Source organism: Miscanthus floridulus, chromosome 3 (assembly GCF_019320115.1).
Source record: "Miscanthus floridulus cultivar M001 chromosome 3, ASM1932011v1, whole genome shotgun sequence".
NCBI lineage: Eukaryota > Viridiplantae > Streptophyta > Magnoliopsida > Poales > Poaceae > Miscanthus > Miscanthus floridulus.
In genome coordinates, this window is record NC_089582.1 from 48,843,085 (window position 1) to 48,869,368 (window position 26,284).

A 26,284-nucleotide genomic window follows, 5' to 3' on the forward strand; every position below is an offset into this window, starting at 1 on the left:
TCACCGATTAATTATACAATGATTAATGAAGAACCTAAAGATTTACGTTACAATTACGTGAAAACTAATTTCGTGTCGAAAACCAATAAATTTAATAATTTCAATTAAAGTCTACATTTTTGCATTAACGAAAATAGTGAGTATTAGTTGCATTATGTTCAACATTTATAATAAAAAACACAATAGTTTAGGTCACATATTTTTTTTGTGCAGTAAATGAAAATAAAGTTTATTACTTTTTCTAAAAAAAATTATGCCTGGTATTGAATTTACTGCGCAAATAATAAGACTTAAACATTTAAATACAAAACATATATAAAATAAACTGATCTGCTTAAAAGTTGGCTGTAAATGAAAATGTAGTCCACCTTTTGTCCCGGCTCCTGCCACTAGCCGGGACTAAAGGTGGCTGCATTTGGCGGCCCGCCAAAAAATCCTTTAGTCCCGGGTGGTGGATGGAGCCTGTACTAAAGGTCCCTCTCATATATACCGCCGCCTCTCTTCTCTCTTCCTCTTCATCGATCGTCTTCGTCTTCAGCGCGTCCCCAGAGCTCCGCCGCCGCCGATTCGCCTCCCCGGCCACCCTCGACGCCGCCTTCCTCACCGGAGGGCACCCCGAGGCTCGCACACCTCGCCGGAGTAGCCCCAACGCTGCGCCCCTCACCGAGGAGCCCCCGGCCGCCCACGACGCCGCGCGCGCCATGCCGCCACCGATTTCGCCTTCTCGGCCACCCCCGACGCTGCCTTCCTCATAGGAGGGCACCCCGATGCCCGCCCACCTCGCCGGAGTAGCCCCGACGCCGCGCCCCTCAAGGAGGAGCCCCCGACGCCGCGCGCACGCCACGCCGCCGCCGATTTCGCCTTCCCGGCCACCCCCGACGCCGCCTTCCTCACAGGAGGGCACCCCGACGCCCGCCCACCTCGTCGGAGTAGCCCCGATGCCGCACCCCTCAAGGAGGAGCCCCTGGCTGCCCCCGACGCCGCGCGCGCGCCACGCCGCCACCGATTTCGCTTTCCCGGGCCACCCCGGCCCGACGCCGCACCTTCTTCCTCACCGGAGGGCATCCCGACGCCCACCCACACCTCGCCGGAGTAGCCCCGACGACGCCGCGCCCGGCCAGGAGCCCCCGTGCCTCGATCCAGGCCGCTGTCCACCACCGTCCGTCACCAACACTCCATTCTAAACCGCCGGTATATATATATATTATATTTATTATATTTATGAATTATATTGACGAAATATGTATTAATGTATATATGTATGAAATTATATATGTATGAAATGTGTGTATATATATATATATCAATTAATGTATATATGTATGAAATTAATGTGTGTGTGTATATATATATATATCAATTAATGTATACATGTATAATTTTTCCTTAGGATAAAAATCAATTGTGTTATATTTTGATACCATGTGGCCTATACCCTAAACCCTAAACCACCCTAAACCCTAAACCACCCTAAACCCTCCCCGGCCACCGACGCTGGCCGGCCGCCCCGTGCAGGCACCACCGCCCTGAAATGTGTATGAAATGTCTATGAAACCCTAATTGCATAATTATTGTTTTATAATTGTTTAGGCTCTCTATGGCCGACCTGAGAGACAATGACCTGGAGGTGGAAATGATGGATATTATCAACGCCGGCAGTGAACACTGGATATTGATGGAACTTGATCTGGAGAAAGGTCTTCTAGGCATCTGGGACTCGATGAGAAAAGAGCAAAAAGAGTTCCAAGAGATGATAGATACTATTCAGAGGTAATTGCAGTCTCACTAGCAAAACTATTCCAGTCTCTCTGCATGCAAATTAATGGTCCAAATATTTTTTATGTTATTTGGTAGTTGTTGGGAAAAGGTTGTTGGGAAAAGGTCTGTCAGGAACACCATATGAAATGCAAAGTGCCACTAAAAGTAGTGCTATACAAAGTAAGTACTATATACCTACCTTAGTTCAATTTCCCTATGCTCGGATGATGACGAATCTTTTTCTCGTAAAGTGGGTTCTGCTGCAGCCCTAGGGGACCAATCTCTGTGGATACTATGTTTGCGAGTTCATGAGAGTGTGCTAAAAAAGAACTAGTCTAGAGCAAAAAAGGGTAAGTATACACACACACACACATATATATATATATATATATATATTCTTCATACATATATTTATATATATATATATATATTCGTGATAGATACCATTTATTTATCATTATTCTTGATACATATATATATATATACTAATATACTTTTTCTTTATCTCATATCTCAAATTGAAGACTCGTTGGTTGAAGGAAAAAACCCTGGACACACATCATCTCAAAGCAATCCAAGAGACAATAGGTGGATTTCTGAATGATCGGGTCTTAACTCCCGACGACGAGTTTTACTATGACCCAAATATGTGATGATGAAAGCCAAATTTCATATTGATCCAAAGAACATGTGATGATGAAATGTACAATTAATGCAAACTTTACATGTGACGATGAAATGTAATATTATGTTTTAGTTTACTTTTACTTGTGTTGCTTGCGTGCATTGATCGAGCGAAAACTTTACAGTACGCGCGCGTATACGTATATTACTTTGCAGCGAATAATGCGTATTCGAAAACCAAATTAAAACAAAAAGAATCATCAATTGAAATAAGTAGGAAAAGAAAAAAAAAGACCCTTTAGTCCCGGTTGGTAATACCACTACAAGAAACACCCCCCTCTAGACACGTTTTCTTTGTGACGCTGGTTGAAAGCGTATGTACATGGGCACGTAACGACGCTTCTAAGCACGACTTTGGAAACGTGTCAACTGGATACGACATTTGACATGCTTTCACTGTTACAAGACATGTAAAGACACTTCTCGAGACGATTTTGGAAATGTATCAAAATGACACGGTGTTAGACATGCTTTTAATCGTCAATAGCGTCTAGACACGTTATAAAGTGTGTCATAACACCGTCCATATATATCTAAACACACTAATTGACACGATACTAAAAACGCCACAAAACGTTACAGATATAGAGATGCTTCATATCGTTTGTACCATCTAGACACGTCACAAAACGTATCAAACAATTGTTTATAGGCACGTAAAGACACCTTTTGATACGATAATAAAAACATTTCAAGCTAACACGAAATTAGAGGACTCTATTTGACTGTTACATGCTTGTAGATACGTGATAAAGTGTATCAGCTTACCATCAATAACTATCTAAAAATGCTTTTTTTGAACATGTAGTGTTGTGGTAACCTTTCCCTAATTCTCTACACGTGGTCAAGAGGTCAAAACTTCCTTGCCTGTATTTTTTCCATATTATTCATAAAAAATGTTCTCACACTCAACATTCCATAATTTTCTCGCAACAATTCAAGCCAAATAAAATACATGTTTTTCCCCATATTTTTCCAAAATTTTCACACGCTCAACAATTTCATAATTTTCACTCAAAGATTCAAGCAAAAGAAAACACATGCTGTTTTTCAATCATATGACTAACCTCAATTTCTCAATCATACGACCAATCTATAAATTACTATACTCAATTTCTCAATAATTCAAGCATTACATGTGAGTGGCATTGATTTCTCACTTAGACCACCAATTGTAAATGAAACTTCTTAAAAAACATATTACAAAGAAAACACATGCTAGCAGCCTTCAGAAACTAAGATGCTCTTCGATCCATCATGCAGGAACACATCCATCACCTGGGTGAAACCGAGCAACACACACCCTCCTGCATAGACAAGAGTAACCTGAAACAAATATGCCTTGTAATAAGTGCAACCTGAATAATTATTATTATATTTATGTATGTCAAAATTAGTGGCACTCAATTGTCCACATACTCTAAAAAAAGCCTAATAATACCTGAAAGCTAGTTAGTCTAATTTGCTTCATCCGGTGGCAGTTCATCATCACCCATGTCAAAAGTATCTCGTGGCTTAAATCTTACCACAGAATTCCATCCTTCAGCTTTTGGGTATTCAACATAAAAGACTTGCTCCACTTGTGAAGAAAAGACACAGGGATCATGCTCCAGTTTTTCCCTAGTGTGTATTTTCTTTGAAAAATTCACAAGTGGTAATCCAAACTCATCGTTTCGTAAACCAGCACGATGATGGACATCATACCAATCACATTTGAAAAGAACAACCTTGTAGTCAGTGTATGTCAGTTCTATTATATCTGTTAATCTGCCATAATAATTAACCCCATCTTCTGCAATGTTCACTACACCACTATTTTGTGTCGACCTTGAAGCCTCACGACTCAGTGTGTGGAACCTGAAACCATTAATAATATAGCCGCTGTATCTGACACCATGTCTGCTCGGTTTGGCAGCCAAAGCTCGAACTTTTTTAGTGATTCCTAGTCCATCACCTAGGATAACCTGTAGTGAAGAAATTAATTATTAGATCAATTCATTCTATTAGACCCCTCGCCTAATAAGCTATTTCAGTTGTACTACCTTCTGTTCCAACCAGTCAGGGAAGTGTTGGTCTATCAACTTATCGATGGAAGCCAGAGTCAAAGTAGTTGAAGGACACGATTTTCCTTTCTCCTCATCCACAAACTCTCTACAACAATGGATTATTTGTTATACAGTGATGGCTTCAACAAAATAAAATTTTAAAATAGAGTCAAGAGAAATTATAGTACACACTTGTGGAATTCTTCAAGTTCATCGCAGTGTCGCAACACGTATCGATGTGCCTGGATAAGAAGCTAGCTATCAAAATGGCTTACAGTAGCTTTTCCAATTGGTTCTCCAGCACTCTCAAACATGTACATATCTTTCATATTGCCTGAAGGTTTAGGATTTCTAGCTGGTTTGTTAAAACGAGTATCTCCATCAAGAAATCTGGAACAAAATGTCATGCACTCCTCCATGCAATACCCTTCAGCAATCGAACCTTCTGGCTGAGCTCTGTTCTTCACAAGCGCTTTAAGCCGAACAAAAAATCTAAATGAAATCATGAACACTTGTTGTTAGTTGAACAAATTATTGACAATAACCCTGCAAAATGTAATTACATACCTCTCCATGGGGTACATCCACCGGTAGTGAACGGGGCCACCAAGTCTAACTTCTTCTACCAAATGCACCATCAAGTGCACTGTCACAGTAAAAAATGATGGTAGAAAACTTTTCTCCATATTACAGAGTGTTACCACAATACTCTCTTGAAGGGTTTGTAGCTCATCAGTATCTATCACCTTCGAGCATAACTTCTTAAAGAAATTAGATATTCCAATAACTATTTCCATGACATCTTTGCTGGGGTAACAGGATCGGGGTGCCACTGGAAGGATGTCATGTAGTAAAACATGATTGTCGTGACTTCTTAGTCCAGTCAATGTACAATCTTTCATGTTAACACACCTAGAAATGTTTGATGCATAGCCATAAGGTGTTCTTAGGTTTTGGAATACTGAACAGAGAACCTCCTTTTTTCTCTAGACATGGTAAAAGGTGCATCAGGCACAATTTGCTTTCCTTCATTATCTACCACAGGATGAAGATTGTGTCGAATTCCAAGTTCCACTAAATCCAGTCGTTCTTTAAGACCATCCTTTGTTTTGGAAGGAATATCCATTAAAGTTCCAATTAAGTTGTCACATAGATTTTTCTCTAAGTGCATCACATCTAGATTGTGCCTTAGTTTGTTCCTTTCCCAGTATGGTAACTGAAAGAATATTGACCGCTTTTTCAACCAATCTTCTGGCTTCTTCTCCTTCTTGCCATTGTTCCCATCTTTCTATTTCTTTTGTCCTCTTTTACGCTTGGATTTCTGATGGCTTTCATCACCTTGCTTTCCTTTCTTTTTTCCTTTGTTATTTCCCTTTGTATTCTTTGTTGTGAGGTCCTTTTTCCCTAAAACAAAAACTCTACCTTCTAACATTTTTAAAATAGAAGTACCACTCATTATTTCAGGAGTAAGTCCAACCTCTACCATGCCATCAAACTGGTTCTTTTGCCTTTGATATATGTGGTTCTACGGGAGCCACCTACGATGTCCCATATAGCACATCTTTTTACCATTCTTCAGGTGAAATGATTTTGTTGCTGGACCACATGATGGGCATGCATATGTACCACTTGTGCTCCAGCCATATAGGTAAGCTAATGCAGGAAAATCATTTATAGTCCACAACAGTGCAGCTCGCAGAGGAAATTTCTTTTGAGAAGAGGCATCACATGTTTGCACTCCTTTCCATAATTCTAAGAGCTCATCGATCAAGGGCTGTAAGTATATATCAACATCATTCCCCGGAGAATCCGGTCCAGGAATGATCATTGACAACAGTAAGGATGTTTGCTTCATGCAGATCCAAGGTGGCAAGTTGTAAGGAACCAGCATTACAGGCCATGTACTGTGCTTTGAACTCATATTCCCAAAAGGGTTAAATCCATCACTTGCAAGACCAAGGCGTACATTACGAGCATCTGCTGCAAATTTAGGATATCTACGATTAAAATCTTCCCAAGCTTCACCATCCGCTGGATGTCGCATTTTTCCGTCTTTTGTGCGTCCGTCCTCATGCCATCTCATGTCTTCTGAAGTTTTGGTAGTTGAAAATAACCTTTGGAGCCTCGGTATCAATGGAAAATAGCGCAACACTTTCGCTGGTTTCTTTTTCTTCTTAGGTCTAACTGTAGAACCATTCTTCTTAAAATCTTTCCAGCGAGAGCTCTGGCACACATCACAAAAATCTTTCTTAGCTGAACTTCCTCGGAAAAGCATGCAATCTTTGGGGCAAGCATGTATTTTCACATAGTCAAGGCCTAAAGCACGGATGATTCTCTTCACTTGATAATATGTCTTAGGTAGGTCTACATGAGGAGGATATGAATCAGATAGCACACCTAGAAGTCTTGTAAATGATTCTTGTGTCCAGCCATTTAAGCATTTTAAGTGATATAAGTTTACCAAAAATGACAACTTAGAAAATTTACACCCAGGATATAAGCTTGTGTGTGCATCCTTCAAGTATCTTTCATATAGATTCTGTTCACTCTCCTTAGCATTGTCATCTGCAGGATGCACATCCTCAGCTACAGTTTGTTCCATATCTGCAAATCCTGATTCAACATCTACTACACCTTCAGACATACTTGGTAGTGACTCAAACATTTCATTCCTGAAAAAGGCAGCTTGAAGTAGTTCTTGCATGCCATCTTGTACTGCAGGAGCCCTTGAGACACCCGAAGTAGGCAAGTTTGTAGTGTCAGTTGGCACGTCAACAAATGCAAATTGTGGACTTTCATACATCTCTTCATGATGAACCCAGGTCGTATAACCTTGAATAATACCATCACATCTCAAATGTGTCCTGACTTTATCATGGCTATGGTTTAATCTGTTTTTGCATTTTTTGCAAGGACAAAGTATCTCACTATCACGTGGAATGTCCCGGTAAGCGAAAGTCAAAAATTGCTCAACACCATCTTGATATGCAGTATCCTGTCTTGGCTTACTCATCCAACTTCGATCCATGACCCTCTAACAAGGAGTAAGAATGAAATGAAATCAATCAGTTTTTTTCTTTTGCAAGACATGTTTGAGTACGAAAAATAGTACTTGACTGGCAGCAACAAAATTAATTAAGATTATTAGTTTCTATGGTAGATGAACTAACTTCCTTAATTTGAGTACTCAAACTAACCATGATCGAGTCCAACTTGCTCAACCATGACTAAATGAAAACGATGACACAATTTCACATTAACACAAGGCATAAAAATATACAAAGTTTAGACATTTAGTAAAAAGAAAGCATATCTGAGGCAGATTAATATCAGTAGTGAATTAAACCATACAATATGAGTTTTGAGAGTATGCAATTATTCCACTTTAGAAAAAAAGAAAGTCATGTAGAGAGTCTGCAATTGCAAGTTTCCAGAACTCTCTCTGCTGCAGTTACGGGCAATGGAATCCCCTGCTCCTTTCATGGAATCATAGCATAAGGAGGAGTCATCACTACAATTAATCTTATAGTAATCAGGTGGGGGTGCAAGCCAGGACTGCTTTCCCCCTTCTTGTCTTTCTTATTTGATTCATTCAGCTTAGCAATAACCATCAAATAATATTCTGTTGATCTACAGACTTCTGCAATGCAGCACCCAGATTTTGTATTGCATATTTTCTTTAGTAGTCCATATTTTCTCAATGATTTTTTCCCTTGTCGACATAATTCCAGTACAGACCTTTTGCCACTGTTACTTGTATATAATGGAATATTGACTTCTGTACAGCTATATGCAAAAAGTTTCTATAAACACTGTGCAGCATAAGATGGAGTTAAGCTACTGCCATTTTGTGCAATGGAATATTAGCAGGTTTGATTACCCTGTGTTAAGAAGGCTCAGTTTCATGGTTAATTCAATGTGACCGGACGGTATATAATTTGAGCTATTTAGATTGCATCTTCTTTTGCCTTCCAAATTCAATTTGTTTCACAGACACATATTCCCCAAATTCACAAATAATTTTATCACCAGTTTTAATTCGAGCACATGTATCTACTAAGTAAACAGAGTAACAGACACACATATTCACCACTCACCAGATGGCCGCGAGATGCGACGGGCCGATGGCCGAAGGCTACTGGCGGCTTCTGTCGTCCGGCAGGCAGAGGCAGAGGCACAGGTGCGCAGGGTGCAGGGTGCAGGGGAGGGAGCTACCGCAAAGCCGACCCGCCGCCTCTCTGGTGCTCACCACGCTCCTTGTACCAGATCGAGAAGGAAAGAAGCGGCGCCGATCGAGGGGATCGGGGAGTCCGGGGTCGACCGACGGGGCATGGGCTGTGATGCGCGGATATCCCGTATCCGACACGCACGCCACGAATACAGATAGGCCTCGGATAAGCCATGGATACGTATCCAGGCCGTACTCAAAATATTGGATACGTATTCACTTAGATACGTGTATCCGGCACGTATGGGCCATATTAGATACGGCCCGTGAAACATTTGGCCAGCCAGCATGCTTCCGTAGTTCTGCTAAAAGAAGCATGCTTCCATAGTTGAGGACGCTTTTACACGTGGACCTTGAATTGTTTTGAGGGAAAAAAACAATACTCGTGGGCCTTAAAATGATAAGTAGTAGTAGATTCTTGGGCAAATTTCATGACAGTCTTGCGTCTATCTGGGCTACGTGTTTGACCCGCCATTGAATCTGAGCATGAGCTACTGCTCTAGTGGTGGGTCCAAATTTTTTTGCTTGGTCGACGGTCGCTCGGCACTCGGTCGTCAGCTTGGAGTCTCGAACACGTATGGACAGTCGGCGTCGGTGTCCTCAAGCCATCGTCGGACTGAGGTGGGGTACACAGACTCGGACTAGGAGAGAGACATGAGTCGATGCAAGATCTTGCATCGGTTCATCCATTGGGCCCGGGCAGGATGTTCGCCACCGTTCCTGCGCTGCCGCTCGGGGATCTCGTCTGCCGTTCCTGCGCTGCTCAGGAGAGGGAGATTCGTCCTGGGTCGCAAATTCGGTCGCGCCTGCATGCGCCCTCGCCGGCCGCGCCCGCTCCAGTGCAGATGGTCGTGGATGAGTCGACTTCTCGTTTGGGCCGACGTGGTCTTCTCTCTTGGACGAGCTCTTTGTTTATTCTGTGAACCGACTCAACCATTGTGCTTATTGGGCTCGCCTACGAATAATTTTGTTTTTTAATTGGCTAAGGTTTTTTAATTTAAAAGACCATATAAAATTCAAATAATTCTAACCATAGATCGTACGAATTTTATAAGATTAAATCACGACATTATTCCAAATCAGGCGGCAGTGGAGAAGGAGCAAGTGGTGCAGCACGTCATCACCAACCTGTGCATGGGTCTGCAGGCGGATCAGCTTCACGGCATGGTGGTGAGCTCTCCTACTGTACAACTGCCCGAACCAGCGCCGGTCCTAAGAATTTGAGGGTCCTCTGGCGAATTTGTCGCGACGGCCCCTCTCGATAAATGTTTCTTACGTAACATTCTAAAATTCTAACACCTGACCTAAATTACAAGAAAAGCATAACTATATGACTACAAAGTACTAGACAAAAATTGAATAAGGAAAAAAACCTAGGACCCAGATAATTTGGATATGAACTTATTCAGAACCAAGATTCACAAATCACAAAAGGACAGAAGGCAATAACCAAGATCAGATGTCGTCGTCTTCGTCGAGCCCTGCTTTAGCTGCCTGGTCGCCGTCGTCGTCTGGAACGCCGTCGTCTGGCTTCTGGAAGACTAGAACTCGAGCATCGGTGTCTCGGTGATCTGCGCTGGTGATCGCGTGGTGAACTGGTGATCGACGCTGCGTCTCTCGCAGTCTCCCATCTCGCCAAAAGTCCGGAAGTCGCGACTCGTGATCGCTATGTGCGCGTGTGCGGGTGTTGGCGGCTCGGCTCCTTGCCTCCCGGAAAGAAAGAGGCCGACGACTCCTTTTGCTGATGGACCGCTGTATCTTTTCATTAATCATAAATCCTAATGGACTATAACTAAAGGGTATGGAGTATTATATACTTGGGCTTGGGCCCCCATCCCGCGAGGGCCCTCGGCCGTCGCACCTCCTGCCCACCCCTTAGGGCCGGCACTGGCCCGAACTTACAGTTTCGTTGCAAGCACAGAGTAGTTTAGATCCGCCTATTATGTCAGTTGAAAGCCAAGCTCTGTCACCAGAGACATCCACAGTTGCTCAGACTAGTCATAACACGTATACAATACCTGTGCCACCTGAGCCCACATCTGCGCACATCCAGCAAGATTATGTCAATCAATCTGTTTCCATTGATGATCAGTCTAGCCGAGAGTTAAACAATAACAACTCTGAAAACAACTTTACACTGATTGACAGGTTCTTAGATACAATTTCGAAACCCATGGAGGCCATCAAGATGCTCATTGAGCAGGAAGCCAAGAAGCAGAAGACAAGCGCCGTCTAGAAGAAGGCTGCCGTGGCTCCGGCCATGGAGGCTTAGGCGCTGGTCATGAGGGGATCAAGTAATCAATGTTAACCCCTTCAGGCAAGGGGCTTAGGGCGATACGCCCTATGTATCGTAGGTTTCGTCGTATTAGTAGAGCCCTGTGTGGCTTCTTCGGGGCTGTCATGCCTGGGGAATACACAGCCAAAAGCGCCTATTGTATTCAATTCCAGGGCACATTCAGCAAACTGAAACTTCAACCGATTTGGAAAGCAAAGGCGGAACCCAAATGTAGATTTTTTGCTTGGACTTTGCTGCATAAAAAAATCCTAACGGCAAACAATTTGATTAAAAGAAATTGGCCAAATGACCCAGTATGCAAGCTTTGTGGTATTGACCCGGAAACACCGACACATCTTTGCAAGGACTGCACTTTCTCAAGGTAAGTTTGGTCCTTCATCAAGCGATGGTTCAGCCTATTGGTGATTGATAATGTCGAAATGACAGGATCCCTGCACAAATACTGGCGAAAGTGCAGAATTAAGACAGACAAAGATCAGAGAAAGGCGTTTGATGGTATTATGATCTATTTTTGGTGGAATTTATGGAAGGAAAGGAATCGAAGAACATTTCAGAACAAGTCGCTGCAGCCTAGTCAGGTGGCACTCCTTTGCAAGGAAGATATAGAGCAATACCAGTTGGCAACAAGATTTCATGATGGACCACAACAGGAGTAGTTCTAGTATTTGTTGGTCGCTGTTCGGTTGGTCTAGTTTTGCGTTTTTTCGGCTTCAGGCTGTTTTTCTAGACTTTAAGTTGTCGTTCAGGTGGGTATTTAGTAGGGTTGTCGGCCGGTGTGCCGTGGTGGCGGTGAGCTTGGTCTCTCGTTGTTTGTTGTAATTATTTTTTCTTGTTCCTTTTTGCTCATCTAATAAAAATCCGGCAAATCTCTTGCCGCCTTTCTAAAAAAACATATTTTCTTGAAAAAAATTTTGCTATTTTTTTTGAAAATTATTTCAAAACAATATGAATATTGTTGGAGATTAAAACAAATTTGGTGGTACTTCCACATATATTCGTTAACATATATACAAACAATATTCCAAAAACATGAAACCAGCAAAAGATCCGATTTGGAAAAGTTCATAGATATTCATTAACATATATATATACAAGATAATTACAATCGGAATTTCGTATGAACGTATTTTGTCTTGCCGCCTATTTTGTAGTGTACAATTGCAAAAACTTGCCGCGTAGTGGAGGGCTCGAACATTTTAATTTCGCGCCTAAATCACCCCCACGGCGTGAGATTACGGAAAAAACGCATCTATTAACCTCCCCCACTCCTTCCTGTCTCCACATTTGCGAGACCGCAGCACGCGTCAGTGCGGCACACCCGCACCCCAAATTCCTCGACGCCGACGCATCAACTGCCCAAGGCCTGGCCGCTCCTCGGACGGCGCAGGCCATCCGCCGGTCGTCGACTAGACCTGATCTGCCATCGGTGAGCCTCTCCCCTCCTGGCCTTCACCTGATCTCCACTCTCCAGCGCCTCCCAGACCGAGCGACCGGCCGGCCAGCAGCCACAGCCAGAGCCAGGGCTCCAGCTGCCCAGGCCGTCCCCGCCGCTCCTCTCTGTTATTCTGCTTCCGGCAGTCCAGCCTCTACGAATGCGCATTCGTACCCCGACCGGCAGCCTGGGCGCGGCCGACCGTCCCGCCCCCGCGGTGCCCGGTGCCCCTACTGCCTGCTTCCTGCTGCAGTATTAGATTTTGTCTCTAAAATAAAGTACTGTAGATTCTCTGATTTTCACATCTTAAATAGTTGCCGTATGCATATTTTGATCCATGTCCTTTTTGTCTAGAACACATTTATTTATGATAGATCGAAACATGTACATGTGAATTTAGTAGAATTTCTTTCATGAACATAGGACTCAACCTCAGTTATGAGCTCTGAACAATTCTTATAAAAAAGACAATTTTATTTCTTATATGAAAACATATAACATTGTTTATGATTCTGTTTGTATTTTAGTGTTAAACGATTTTGTATAAAATTGATCTAAATTTACTCCATGAAACATCTATTAACTATATGTAATTATTTGGCTCTACGATTTCTCCGAATTTGAATGGAGTAGTTATTTGACTCCTGGATTTTGTATGGAGTAATTATTTGGCTCTATGACTTCTCTTTATTCGGTTTTGTCACTCTGTGAAAATCTAATGATCCCATTGTGTAGATTACTAGAGTGCAGTCAGCGCTACAAATTTATACTTATCCATCTCTCTTTTTCCTGTCAGAAAGATTCATGTTCTTCATTTCCCCCTCTGTATGTATGGTTCTCACTGTGTTGGTTCCGTGCGACATCTTATGAGTGCACTATGTGATTTACGATCAGCATTGAAACTTTTCTTGGTTATCTGTTTGTTGAGCAGCAAACTAAAACTGCTCTTTTGCAGTAGAAATCATGGCAAGAGGACCTCGACGATTAAGAAACTTGCACCTTGAAGCACAAGATGAAAGACATGAGCAACATGAGCCTGATGATTTGGTAGATAATGAGATTGAGGAGAATTTACAAGGTCCTCCAGATGTTGACAATATATTAGCCCACATGCCAAACCGACGTGCAAGTCCAATCAAGATAATATGTAAGTTTGATTTTTGTTTTGGTGACACTTCTAAATACAATGTCAAATAATATAATTTCATACATGTAGGGCCTAATGGACAGGTGCGACAAGTTTTAGGAGATTTTGGAGTCTCAGACTTATCAAAACTAAAAGGAGGAAAGGTAATTGTAGGGACCGATGAAAATGGTGTACCAAATGAAAGGTCAGCCTCTGTTCTTGGACAACACCTTGGTGATCTAGCACAAACACAAACATTTGCGCCATTACACATTCAAAGATGGGACAATGTTCTATTCAATAAACACAAGGAACTAATAATCATGGATGTTGAGGTAAATGTAATCTGTACAATCACTGGTAGAGAACCGAGCTTTACTCCCGGTGGGGAACCCCCTCTAGTCCCGGTTCCCCACCCGGGAGCAAGCATCCGGGACTAAAGGGGGGTCCTTTAGTCCCGGGTCAGGAACCGGGACTAAAGGAGGACCTTTAGTCCCGGTGGGTAACACCAACCGGGACTAAAGGTGCCTCCTGACATGCCACGATGGCCGGCACCTTTAGTCCCGGTTGGTAATACGAACCGGGACTAAAGGTTTTTTTCTTTTTTCTTTTCTTTTCATTTTTTTGTTTTCTTTTCAAAATAGGTTTTCGAAGTCGTATTGTACGCTACTAATTATACATTTATACGCGCGTATAGTATGTTTCGGTTCAAGCACAATGAACGTATTAAATCACACAATTCAAGCATAGAAATATATATATATATATATATATATATATATATATATGCATGCATGCATCATATATATATTTACATGCATGCATGCATATGTGTATTTTACATTATATTATTTCATGTGCATATATTACAAAAGATTGCATTACAGTTGTTGTGACATAACAAGTTTCCTCTCATCCTCTAGCTTGGCTTCAATGGCAGTGTTGGGTCGAAGTAGAACTCGCCCTTGGAATCGATGACCTGCTCATTAAAAAATCCGGCTATAGACACTTGAATTGCTTTGATTTGGTCTTGCCGTATGACCTTTTCCTCCAACCATCGAGTCTACAGGTTTGAATTAAAGGAAAATAAATTAATATATGTACATATATATATAAAGACATAGTAACACAATCAATAATAATAATTAAATGAATATATAGTGTATTTTTAACGTACTTTGAGTCTCTATGTAGGAGTTCTTTGGGAGAGCACCTTGATAAACTTGCAAACATAGTAACCACAGTAGTTGTTCCCCTGTTCCTGCCTCAGACACCACTTTACGAGAAAAAGATTTGTCATCCAATCTGGTGATCCGGTGAAAGCTATATGTTTAATTAATAAAGATGATGCGATTCAGGGGACTTACTTTCAAAGGGATTACATTCAGTGGCGCTTTGCATTTTTCCATGTGTTGCTTCTCAATAAAGGTTTTCCAAACACTGCCCAATAAAAAATTTGCCACGTCATCAGATATAGTTAATCATCATGTTTGTGTGTATATATAGTTGCTAGAGATCCCGAAATTACCTCTGGATAATATCTATCATATCTTGGTAGTCTTGTTGTGGTTTTCTCATCGAGTCATAGATTATCAAGTGACTTTTCACCAGATCGATGTCCATCAATATCCAGTGATTGCTGCATGTGTTTATAGGATATAACGCATAACACTCATTAATTAACTAGAATCAACATATGAGCCATTAAGGATGATCGACATGATTAACACTCACTTGAAGTTATAGGGAAAGAGTATATCCTTCTTGTGGCGTTGGTTCACTAAGAAGTTCATGAGGTTACTCTCTGACTCAGACTTCCAATTAGTCTTTGGAGTAATTGGGTCTTTGAATACTATATGGGGATCAACAAAACCAATTTCATTGTAGCCTTCCTTTCTGAGCTCTGTCATTGTAAATCTGCATATATATAGTACTTGTTAGGATAATTTATATGCATATACACACATATGATGAGTTTAATAATAGATCGAAAGAATTATTACTTACAGGCAATAGCAGCTAATGATAACTTCATCTAGAGAGGTCAGGTGGCATAGTTGATGAAATTCTGCAAAGTCAACATACATAACATCATCGCCACGGAACCAATGTTCGTCTCTAATTCTGACACCAACGCAGAAGTCTCCACTGGTAGACGCCTGCATGTACCAATTGTTTAGCAGGTACATTTGCGTCCCCAGATTAGATAAGGCTTGAGGGTTGTATAGACTCTGGCCTAGTACAAATTTTTTCTTCCAAATATCAACCTCCGCCGCACTCTCAATGTTTCCATCACCAAACATCTGGTAAAGGTCGAGACCAGTCTCATCAAGAAATTCACCAAGGTGATCCAAATCGACATCCGGAGGTATGTTTGCCTGATGCATTAATCCTAAATTCGAACCATATTCATTACCAACAACTAGCGGGGGGATTAATTGGTGCGCTTGTTGTCGGAGTTGGGCAACTCCTTTCCCTACCTGCTTCTTTTTCTGTGCCGCCTCAATTGACTTGGTGAGAGTGCGGTCATAGTCCGATAACGTTGATTTGGACGGCTTACGAGATTCCCGCTGTTGTTGCTGGTAAGAAGTCACCTTTTTTCTTAGAATATCTGGAGCTACGAAGAAGTACGGTTTCTCCAGGTTTCTCCTTGCTTCTTGATTCATTTTAAGTTTGTCATAGAATCTAGACATGTCTTTTTTATATGCATCAGTTCCTTCTTCCTTCCCTTCAGATATTATTTTGGGAATAGCCCTTGGTTTCACGGGGGCTTTCTTTGCAGGCAGGGACTGATTCTTCGTTTGAGGGGCTGGCCTCTTGCTAGGCTTCTTGGTAGGCGGGGGCGGGGGAGGCGTTGGAGACCTCCTTGGAGGTGTTGGCAGCGGCGTTGGAGACCTCCTTGGAGGTGGCGGCTGTGGCGTTGGAGACCTCCTTGGAGATGGTGTGGATGCAGCCTCGCCTTCCAACACAATGTCATCGTACAGAGCACTATGATGATCTGGCGATTGAACAATTGGATTTAGGTTGGGGGAGGATCTGCTACAAAAAAAGGAATGACATATTATTATGAGCAGATTGTTAATTATTTAAGCCAATACAAATTAATGATGTAGTGTTTTCATCCGCACGTACCTATGGTGAGGTAGTTCAGGAGGAGGTGGAGCCGACATCCCTGGAATGATGATGTAGCACTTGCGCCATAGAATGAATGTCTTCTCCGCTTCTCCTAGAGTCTTCTCGCCATCACCTCCAGGAATGTCAAGAGGCAAATCACTAAAACCTTTTTCAGCTTTATCTACCAAGATGGTAGCATATCCTTCTTGGATTATATTCCCATGAATCCTTGGTGTCTTGGTTCGGTCGATAGGATTAACAAGACCGATAGCCACCTTGATTGTGGAATTCTCCTTCGGAATGTGTGGCTCACACGTTGTACAAGGTTCAGTGACGTCATCCATAGGGAAGCGCAGTCCTGTGTCCCCTTGATTTGGTATCTCCGTGGAAGCGCAGCTGCTTTTCAACTGAACAGATTGGCTAATGTTGATTCCTGGCTCTGATGCCTGCTTGCTTGCACTCACTGCTATTTGCACTTGCCTTCTGATTTCCTCCTGCATTCTCGCTTCAAGGTTTTTTTCCCGCTCCTGTGCTTCACGCACCGCTTCCTCCAACCTCTAGAGCCGCTGTGCCTCTTCTTCCTTCTTTCTCTGGCGACTTCTGTAGGAAGGTCTGTCCTGAGGGAATCCATGCTCCCACGAGACACTTCCTTTGCCTCTAGTTCGGCCACCATGTTCAATAGTCCCGATGGCGTATGTCAGCTCATCCTTCTCTCTGTTGGGCCTGAACGCACCACTAGCAGTAGCTCTCTGAGCATAAAACAATCTTTCTGCTACTTCTTGCAGTCGTGCGCCATAAACACACTTCCCTGTCTCCTGGTCTAGTGTTCCCCCATGACCGAAAAACCAATTCTTTGCACGTTCTCCCCACTCGAGTGATTCTGGTCTGATACCCTTGGCAAGAAGGTCTGCTTCCATTTTGTTCCACTTCTTAATGGCAGTCGGGTAGCCACCTGATCCCAAGGTATGGTGGTATGTCTTCTGTTGGGCATTATGTTGGTTCTTTATCACCCGACTCACACCCTCTTCCGAAGTCTTGTACTGTACAAACTCATCCCAATAGGGCCTCTGCTTTGAGATCGGGCCTAGGACAGTAAAATCTGGTGCTATGTTCTTCTTGACATACGTCGTGTATAGGTGTTTCTTCCAAGTCTGAAACTGGGTGGCCATCTTCTTCATTGCCCAATCCCTAACTCGCTCCTTCAATTCATCACCATCTATTATATCATCATAACCATATGTTTGGAGCGTGAAATGTACCAAGACATCTTTCCAAATTAACGCCTTGTCACGATCGGAGACAAAACTGATATGAGGAGCATTGGTCTTCTTCTTCCATTCACGGGTACTAATCGGGAGCCGATCCCATACAAGGTAACCACAGTGGTGCACAAATTTATTTTATTCGGCCCCCCCGGTTCTCCGAACTCCGAGATGATGAAGCGGCCCTCCAATGGCTTTTTGGGACCTCGAACATTTTTACTCTTCGTTGTAGTTGTTGATGTCGATCCAGAGGGCTACAAAACATAAACATTATTTTTAATGTCATGAGCACACATAAGACATATGATAATATATATAGCTAATAATAAAAAATATACACTTGGCCAATATGTTGTTGCTCATTTTGTTCAAGAGCTAAGTACTGACTCCCGTCATCTGCATCCTCTTGCACGTTATTTTTAGCACCATCATCGTCGGCAACTTGAGTGCCAGTGTTGATCAAATTCATCATCAACTCCTCCTCATCCATGTTTCTCGGGTCGGCCATCTAGCTTCAAAAAACAAAACCAATATATAGTACGTCAAATCTTTGCTTACATGCGTAAAATCTACGAACAATATGCATTATTAAATCTTGCCCCTCGGCCACGGACGCAATTCACCACACTAGGGCGAACTACGTCGGTACTAGGGTGAATTAGGGCTATACATAAACGGCTGAGGGCAAATTACGTCGGTGACTAGGGCGAACCACGTCGGTGACATCAACAGCGCGGTTCGCCCTGGTGTGATTGTTTAGCATTAACGATAACGATAATACGAATGTTGATCAACTAGGCCACGAGAAAGGGCGGTGTGACAAGAGTGGCAGTGCTCCACTCCGCCATATATATGTCTGTACACATGGGTGAACGAGGGCGGCGGTGCTCCGCCGTATACATAGAAACGCATGGGCGAACAAGGGCGGCGGTGCTCCGTGATGTATATATACATGCATATGAATACAAATGACGTATATATACGTGTCGGCGTGGTGGCCGGTGTGCTGACAATGATGACGTGAGGCGGGCCGGCGTGCTAACGACGACGACGACGTGAGGCGGGCCAGGGCGGTGTCGGTGCGTGATGTTGTGATCCTATGTACCATGTGAACCATGTAGTCATTCATCATATGAGAAAATTCTATGTTGATAATGTAAGTATAAGTCATTATGAAATGTAAGTATATGTGTCTTATTGCTAATATAACCATTACTATTTCCGAAATGATAAGAATTTATTTTCTTCTTCTACAGGCGATCTCTGATGCTATGATATAAAGTTGAAAAAATATGTAATGCTCATATTACTTTAGCAACATTAATATATTATATCTGTATATTCAAAGTTCACAAATGAAGAAACGTTGAAGTTTTCCTTCATTGTCTGTAGCCATGCATGCAAGTCCAACCAAAACTGCTTACATCATCACATGTGATATTTTTTATAAACTAAAAAACGCTTAGTTTAGAAACTGGGTATCCAAATTGAGTTCCTATTTGACCATATTATATATCCTACAACAAATCCTTCAAAAAAAAGACCCTACATAAATATATTTGGATAAAATTTCGTTAACAAACATTGATCTATGAAGATAGAAAAAATTCTTCTATTGAGCAAAGGCAGTGGAGGGCCTCGTCTGAGAATGTACAAAGAGAATGTACAAAGAGATCGACGAACATATCACCTCGAGCTCGGCAGTGGAGGGCCTCGGGTGCGGTGGAGGGCCACGGGCGCGGTGGAGAGCCTCGGGCGCGGAGGAGGGCGTGGTGGAGGGCCACGGTCGCGCGCAGAGGAGGGGCACGGGCGCGCGCGTTGGAGGCCGCACGAGGAAGAAGAGGGCGGCGGTGTCACAGAAGGCGAACGGACGGCGGCGTGAGGAGGGCGGCGGTGTTCGACGAGGAAGAAGATGAGCGGATCGATCTGCGCCAGGCGCTGGAGGTTATATATCAGAGAGAATTACTCCCGGTACCAGCCACCAACCGGGAGTAAAAACCCTTTACTCCCGGTGCGTATTACCAACCGGGAGTAAAGGTCTCTTTACTCCCGGTGCGTGTTACCAACCGGGAGTAAAGGTATACCTTTACTCCCGGTTGGTAACACGCACCTTTACTCCCGGTTGGTAACACGCACCGGGAGTAAAGGGTTTTTTTTGGCGGGCCACGAAACTGCAGCCCACCTTTACTCCCGGGTGGGCTTCCCACCCGGGAGTAAAGGTGGGCTGCAGTTTCGTTTCCCGCATGTTTTAAGCAATAGTCTTGTTAAATACAATAGAAATGCAATAGTTTTTGTTAAATACATAGTAAATTAAATAAAAGGCATAAAATTATTTTGTTAAAAATATGGATTTTCTTTTTGTTTATTGCACATAGGAAAAATCTATAACCTAACTTTTTTTATTTTTTGTTAGAATTATAAAACATAATGTAACTAATATTTATTATTTTGTTAATGCAAAAATGTAGTGTTTAATTAAAATTATTAAAACTATTGGTTTTGGACAGGAAATTTGTTTTCACATCATTTTAACGTTAATATTTTAATTTTTCATCACTCAGTATCCTAATTTACCTTTTTGAGAGAGAAATCCCACCAAATCAAACATTGATTTAATTTGAAACATGACATAATAAACATCTGAATTCACAATTATTACATAATATCTCAAACACACACTACATTAAATCACTATATCATCAAGTGGGCACAGCAGTGAACTTCTTCTTTACGTATGTCCCTTGGTTATGATCGCTTCGTAACCATGGAGTGTCCTCATCATTTACCAAGATGCTAGGGTCTTTGTTCACTTTGAAGGGTGGAATTCGGTCATCCTTTTCATAATCTTCTGACATGTCCGACTTGTCCTCAATTCCCACGATGACTCTTTTCCCTGAAAGAACTATGTGGCGCTTTGGCTCTTTGGTTGAGTCATTATCGTTTTTCCCTCTTTTTGGTTTGGTAGACATATCATTGACATAGAACATCTGATTCACATCCTTGGCAAGGACGAATGGTTCGTCTTTGTACCCAATATTACTAAGGTCTACTGTTGTCATTCCATACTCGTTGTCTACTGTTACCCTGCCTCCGGTCACCTTGACCCATTGGCACTTGAACAATGGGATCTTCAAAGTAGGTGCATATTCTAGTTCCCATATTTCATCTATGCATTCATAATATGACTGCTTATTCCCATTCGGGTCTGTGGCATCTATGCGGACACCACTGTTTTGGTTGGTACTCCTTTTATCTTGGGCTACTGTGTAGAATATGTTCCCATTTATCTCGTACCCTTTGTATGTGACGATATGCCATGATGGTTGCATAGCCATGACGGACCTCTAGGACTTGCCAATAGGGTAGGTCCCAAAATATGGACTTCTTCTTCCACATGGGTGCGTGACCGTTAGCGTCTTTCGGAACAGGTTGGCTTCCATGTCCTTTTCCAAAGACGACTTTCACATCATTGACCATATCGAGTACATCCTCACCGGTTTGGTTGCGAGGCTTGGTCAGGTGGTCTGCCTTCCCTTTAAAATGCTTGCCTTTCTTTCTTACGGGGTGATTTGCAGGAAGAAATCGACGATGGCCAAGGTACACGACCTTTCAACATTTTTTCAAGAATGCACCTATAATATCACCGAAGCAGTGTATGCATGCATTATATCCCTTGTTTGACTGTCCTAAAAGATTACTTAGAGCAGGCCAATCATTGATTGTTACGAACAACAATGCTCGCAGATCAAAGTGTTCCTGTTTGTACTCATCCCACACACGTACACCTTCTTTATTCCACAAAATGAGAAGTTCATCAATAAGTGGTCTCAGGTACACATCGATGTCATTGCTAGGTTGCTTCGGGCCTTGGATGAGCACAGGCATCATAATGAACTTCCGCTTCATGCATAACCAAGGAGGAATGTTGTAGATACTTAGAGTAACAGGCCTTAAGTTTCTTGCGTCATTTGCAAACTCCGGGAATTCTCTGTCGATTGCTCTCCACTAGGACCCATCAGCAGGGTGTCTCAACATATTGTCTACCTTACGGTCTTCTTTGTGCCATTGTAACAATTTTGCATGTTCTTTGTTTCTGAACAGACGTTTCAAGCGTGGTATTATAGGAGCATACCACATAACCTTGGCAGGGATTTTCTTACGCGGACGTTCGCCCTCAACATCACCAGGGTCATCTCGCCTGATCTTATACCGCGATGCATGGCATACCGGGCATGCATCCAATTTCTCGTACTCTTTACCACGGTACAGGATGCAGTCATTAGGACATGCATGTATCTTCTCTATTTCTAGCCCCATAGGATAGACAACTTGTTTTGCTTCGTAGGTAGTGGCGGGCAATTCATTGTACATCGGAAGCATCTTCTTTTGGATTTTTAGTAACTCTCCAAATCCCTTGTCAGATACACCATTCTTTGCCTTCCATTGCAGCAATTCTAGTGTGGTTCCCAACTTTTTCTGCCCTGCATCACAAGTTGGGTACAACAATTTCTTGTGATCTTCTAGCATCCGCTCGAACTTGATCTTCTCCTTTTCACTTTCACATTCTCTTTGTGCGTCACGAATGACCTGAGAAAGATCATCAGCTGGCTCATCTTCTGCGGCTACCTCTTCTTCAGCTTCTCCCATTGCAGTATCATTGAAGCACACACCATCGGGAATAATATCATTGTCGTCCCATTGTTCTTCTTCACCTTCTTCCATTACAACACCGGTTTCTCCGTGCTTTGTCCAACAAATATAGTTTGGCATGAAACCCGACTTGAACAAGTGTGAATGAAGAGTCCTTGAGCAAGGATATTCCACCGTATTCTTACATATGGCACATGGGCAGCACATGAAACCGTCGCGTTTGTTTGCCTCGGCCGCACGTAACAAAGAATGCACGCCGTCAATGAACTCTTGGGAGCGGCGATCAGCATTATACATCCAATGACGGCTCATCTGCATTACATGACATAAATATCATATTAAAACCTAGATCATAATTAATTATTTATACAACATGCGTGCCACCACAAAAGATACAAATTTATGAAAGCATCGCTACAATGTAGACAATCCCAACTACCACTAAAAGAACTAAAGCTAAAATACATTTCAGGAGCACAAGGATTTCGCGACCAATCTCAACTAAAACAGACAGATCCCCTGATTGTGCAACATATTTGGGCTTCTTCAGCTGGATCACTGCCTCATTAGCCGCCGTATCTGCCTGTTGTGTAAGATATTTTTGCACGAGTTCAACATACTCTTCCTCCCAGTAGAAGCCTGAACATCATCCACTGCCATCCCACTGAAATTAAAACAAAAAATTAGAACTTTAATCACAACCATCATGAAAATAGGTATAAACTAACCATAATCATTAAATACGATAAAATAACTCACATTACGATCCGGACACTTGTAGAAGATATGATCCTTGTTGGGACCCTCCTTCTTCACTCGGTACTCCATCACAATCTTCGTCTCATCATGACACTTGCCGCATGGAATGAGAGGGAGGCCTGGCCTAAGTCGCTTTGGAAACCCATGAGAGGCCGAGGACCCGGAAGCAGTTGCCATCTACTCTCTGCACTCATTTTTTAATACACTATAAATTTCTCCTTTTATAAACAAATAAAATTAAGAAACTATAAAATTATCTAGATCTCTATACTCATTTTTTAATACATTATAGCTCAAAAACATGTTTTAATAAATAACCATCCGTACTAGTTGACCTTGCTTACGTGATCATCTCGGCGAGCATTTCTCCACCGGACGGCACCGTACTTGGTCAAGGAAGAGCTCTGATTCTACGAGGAAGGGAACACGGTATTCCACGACCGTTGTCGCTCTCCCTCGTAGAATCAAAGTTCCTCCTTGACATCCGTTACCGCTCGGCAGAGAACATGATCGCCGAGATGAACACGGTCCGCAAGTTCAACTAGTACGGATTTTCTATAATTTTCTAACTATTTTCTAAGTTTATATTTATATATACTACGTTTAGGTACGGTGATTGACAGACTACTGCGACGATATCGGGACATGTGAATAAATAACTATCCGTACTAGTTGACCTTGCTTACGTGATCATCTCGGCGAGCATTTCTCCACCGGACGGCACCGTACTTGGTCAAGGAAGAGCTCCGATTCTACGAGGAAGGGAACACGGTCTTCCACGGCCGTTGTCGCTCTCCCTCGTAGAATCAAAGCTCCTCCTTGATGTCCGTTACCACTCGGCAGAGAACATGATCGCCGAGATGAACACGGTCCGCAAGTTCAACTAGTACGGATTTTCTATAATTTTCTAACTATTTTCTAAGTTTATATTTATATATACTACGTTTAGGTATGGTGATTGACAGACTACTGCGACGATATCGGGACATGTGAATAAATAACCATCCGTACTAGTTGACCTTGCTTACGTGATCATCTCGGTGAGCATTTCTCCACCGGACGGCACCGTACTTGGTCAAGGAAGAGCTCCGATTCTACGAGGAAGGGAACACGGTCTTCCACGACCGTTGTCGCTCTCCCTCGTAGAATCAAAGCTCCTCCTTGACGTCCGTTACCGCTCGGCAGAGAACATGCTCGCCGAGCTGAACACGGTCCGCAAGTTCAACTAGTACGGATTTGCTATAATTTTCTAACTATTTTCTAAGTTTATATTTATATATACTTTAACCTTCTTTCATGTAAATATGCAAGCTTGAAGTGATTTTGAGCTCAAATTGCTTTCAAATGAAAAAAACCACAATAAAGAACCATATATATATAGTGAACAAAATGGCATAAGACAATGGTGAAAAATGAGAGTATGAGATTGGTAACCTTTACAACTGAAGAATCGACGGAGGAATCGAAGAATGGATGGAGGAACAATGGAGGGAGGGAGGAAGCAAGAACACTAGTGCAGTGAGCTTCAAAATGTGCTGAGCTCGGGCTCGGGAAGGAAGAAGGAGATGGCCGATATATAAAGGGAGAACATTTAGTCCCGGTTGGTGGCTTCAACCGGGACTAAAGGTAACTTTCCAACCCCGGGCGCAGCCACGGCCCGGGAGTAGACCTTTACTCCCGGTTGGATCCACCAACCGGGAGTAAAAGTATACCTTTAGTCCCGGTTGGTGGCTCCAACCGGGACTAAAGGTCCCTGCCACCTCTGTCTGGCGCAGTAGCCGTTGGGCAGGGACCTTTAGTCCCGGTTGGAGCCACCAACCGGGACTAAAGGTATTTCTAGTCCCGGGAAAAAAAAATTCCGGGACTAGAGCCCATTTTGGCCGAGGATCAAAGGTCTGTTCTCTACTAGTGAATGCTAGAAAAGTACACTATTGTTTGTTCCAATCATCAACTATTTACTTTTTCTTTGTACAGTCAAAATTTGTCTTTCCTAGACAAACGCTACAGCTTACAAGAGATTGGATCTTAAGAACTATAAACAATAGGTGGCGAGCCTACAAATCTAAGTTGAAGAAAGAACATTTCAATCCTAAACAGAGATCTCTAGAACAAATTATACAAGGTAGACCAATAACTGTTAATGAACATCAGTGGAGACCTCTTGTTAGCTTCTGGTGTCAAGAAGCACATAAGGTGATATCTTTTTATCTAACATTTACAAGAAATTTGAAAGAAAGTAATGTAACATTTGTGCTTTACAATTTTGCTATGTTTACAGAAATTGTGTGCAACAAACTCTCAGTGTGCAAAAGAACAGAAGAATACGCACACAACGGGGAGGAAAAGCCATGCTAGACTGAAGAAAGAGATGGTGATATATATTCTAACTGTTGTTATGTGTAAAATTCAATGATCATATAATAGAATTGATTGGATTCTCAATTTTAATATCTTGTGCAGGAAGATCGAAGGAAAGGAAAGGTTCATAGGATAGAATTATGGGACGCTGCTCATACGAAAAAGAGTGGGAGATACAGCACCAACAAAGTGAAATTAGTAATGGTATATTTTTCTGCTACTTGTGGATTCGATTTGGAGTTATTGTTATGATTATGTGACCTTGCTATATGCTTATTTCGATAGGATGCATCATTTGAGGAATTAGAAAAAAGAAAAGAGCAGAACAATGGTAATCTTTCAGCTAATGATTTTAATGAGGTGTTCAACGAGATTGTTGCTAAACAATTAAAAGCACGTGGGTACTACGATGATAAGTACTGGAGTCAAGTGCAAGTTTCTAAAGGTATTACTCTTGTTACTGAAACTGAAGAAGAAAGAAGGTACCGTGACAAAATGAATACAATGGACAATAAGATGCAATGCATGAGTGGTGCTATGAAACTTTGGCTTGCTTTTGTGTCACAAAAGTA

At 42.3% G+C, this 26,284-nt stretch overlaps 2 pseudogenes; one reads left to right on the plus strand and one right to left on the minus strand.

The window, feature by feature from the left end:
• Positions 1-26,284, plus strand: part of LOC136543703 (UDP-glycosyltransferase 91B1-like) — a 33,223-nt pseudogene that overhangs the window by 1,563 nt on the left and 5,376 nt on the right.
• Positions 6,658-7,515, minus strand: LOC136545677 (uncharacterized; annotated as a pseudogene).